Here is a 3,132-nt window from a genome sequence, read left to right on the forward strand (position 1 = left end):
TTTCTTGGGACTTGTAGGATATTATCATCGTTTTGTTGAGGGATTTTCAAGGATTGCAGTTCTATTAACTCAATTAACTCGAAAATGAGTACCTTTTATTTGGTCGGAGGCATGTGAGCGAAGTTTTCAGGAATTTAAGAAGAGGCTAACTACGGTAATGGTACAAGCTCTTCCGTCTACCTCTGAAAAAATTTTGATGTATAGTGACGCTTCTAGAAATGGACTTGGGTGTGTTTTAATGCTAAATGGTAGGGTTATTGCTTATGCTTCACACCAATTGAAGGAATATGAAAAGAATTACCCTACTCATGATTTAGAATTAGCAGATGTGGTGTTTGCATTGAAAATATGGAGGTATTATCTTTATGGAGAACATTGTGAGATTTATACAGATCACAAGAGTTTGAAGTACTATTTCATTCAAAAGGAGTTGGATATGCGACAAAGGTGATGGCTTGAGTTAGTCAATGATTATGATTGTAGTATCAATTATCATCCTGGAAAAGCAAATGTTGTAGCTGATGCCCTCAGTCGAACGACCTTTCATGGAAAAAAGTTACCAGCACAATTACAACGAGAGTTTCAACTGTTTAACTTGGAAATTGGTGAAAATATGAATCTCACAACTCAACCTACATTACGAGAACGTATCAGGGAACAACAATTGCTTAATCCAACCTTAAAATGAGTTCGTCATCAGATTATAGATGGTAAAGACTCAATGTACCACATAGCAGAAGATGGAGTAATTTTATTTCGTAATCGAATTCATGTACCGAATGAGTCAACGCTTCGAACTGAGATCTGTGCTGAAGCACATAATATCCCATATTTTATTCATCCAGGAGCTACAAAAATGTATCGTGACATTAAACTCCATTTTTGGTGGCCAAGAATGAAACGTCACATCTCAAAATATATGAGTAAGTGTCTGACTTGTCAACAAGTTAAAGCTGAACATCAACGTCTAGTAGGACTTATTCAACCATTGCAAATACCTAAATGGAAATGGGAAAAGATTACAATAGATTTTGTGGTATGATTGTCCTGAACAGAAAAGAATTATGATGCTATTTGGGTTATAGTGGATCGATTAACTAAGTTAGTGAACTTTTTACCTGTTCGAACCACTTTTACCTCAAAATTATATGCACAATTATATGTACAAGAAATTTTACGTCCACATGGTATTCCAACATCAATAATATCTTATCAGGATCCTCAATTCTTATCAGCATTTTGGAAAGGGTTATACCAAGCTTTAGGTACTCGTCTATCCTTTAGTATAGCATTTCATCCTCAAACAGGCCAATCAGAACGAACCATTCAAATATTGGAAGATATGTTACGCGCTTGTACTTTAGATTTTCCAGGAAAGTGGAACAAGTATCTACCTTTGATAGAATTTCCCTATAACAATAGTTATCAATCTTCAATTGGAATGGCTCTTTTTGAGGTTTTATATGGCCGCAAGTGTAGATCGCCTATACATTGGGATGAAATTGGAGAGAAACGAGTTTTAGGGCAGAACTAGCGCGAGATATGGTTGATACAGTAAAAATTATCCGCCAACGTCTTGCTATCGCTCAAGATCATCAAAAGAAGTATGCTGATAAATGAAGGAGACCATTAGAATTCGCAATCGGAGACAAAGTGTTCTTGAAAGTTGTACCAATGAAAAGGGTATTTAGATTTGGAAAAAGGGGAAAACTTAGTCCCAGATATATTGGTCCATTTGAAATTTTGGAACGAATTGGCAAAGTGGCCTATAAGTTGAACTTAACAGCTTCAATGGATCGAATTCACAATGTGTTTCATGTCTCTGCTCTTTGAAAGTATGTTCCAGATGCTTCACATATATTGACGGATAACCCAATGGATCTGGAGACTAATTTAACCTATGAAGAAAGACCAGTAAAAATTTTACTTCTAGAAGTCAAACAATTACGAAATAAACGTATTCCACAAATCAAAGTTTTGTGGAGAAATCAAACTTCAAAAGAAGGAACATGGGAACGGGAAAAAGATATGAAGATTAAATCTCCAAAATTATTTGGTAAGTTTTAAATTTCGAGGACGAAATTTCTTTAAGTGGGGGATAATGTAACACCCCAAAATTTTTTAGTAAAGATTTTTAATATTTTAGGGAGTTTGTTTTAAATTTTGGGGACTTAATTTAATGATAAAATAAATGTTATTAGGGATTGTAACTAAAAATAATATTATGGGGATTGAAAATGCAATTTTAAAATTGCATATTTGCCCAACAGTTAAAGGTACAATTTTATAAACAAAGAAATAATTGTATATGTGGTCCAAGATCTAAAGATGTAATTTTAAAATCCTATCAAATGATTGCACATTATCATAGGGGTCATATGTGCAATTTCATAAATTGTACACGTAATCCCCACCATCAACTATAAATAGAGGATAGTTGTGAAATGTGGCATACCATTTTTCCCATCATTTTCACTCCTTAAGGTATGTCTCTTCTTTAGTTAATTATTTTAAATTTTTCTTTAGTTAATTATTTATTTAAATAATTATTTTAAGTACTTATTTGGTTTATAAATAGGAATTAAATTTGTTGCTTTAGGGTTCTTTAGTAATTGATAACAATAATATTATAGTTAAATTTAATTAATAACATCAAGGAAGATAAATTATAATTTTTTCATTTCAAAATCTTAATTTAGGAAATTTTAAAACTTATAAACTAGTTGAAGATATATTGGGTTTTAGTTTACTTAACTCACATTATTAAGGATTGTATAAAATAGTTTTGGGGGAAAACATAGTGAGTAAGGAAGAAGTGAGTAGGGATAGAAAATAACTTGGTATAATAATTGTTAATACCATCATGATAATGGATATGGAAATTGGATCGCTACTATAATTATATAAGTGGTAAATTCAAATGGGAAGAAAGATAACAATTAGCACTTGAGGCTTTAACTTAAATTACTTTGAGCTAGTTATATGATAAGATGTGAAGAAAATTTGTTATAATGCATAGTATCAATGGTAAGATATGATGGAAATGTGGTAAAGAAGAATATGAATTGAATAAGAAATTTACTAATAGGTATATATATATATATATATATATATGTTAATTGAAATGAAAAG

The sequence above is a fragment of the Olea europaea genome, unplaced genomic scaffold (assembly GCF_002742605.1).
Source record: "Olea europaea var. sylvestris unplaced genomic scaffold, O_europaea_v1 scaffold3201, whole genome shotgun sequence".
Lineage (NCBI taxonomy): Eukaryota > Viridiplantae > Streptophyta > Magnoliopsida > Lamiales > Oleaceae > Olea > Olea europaea.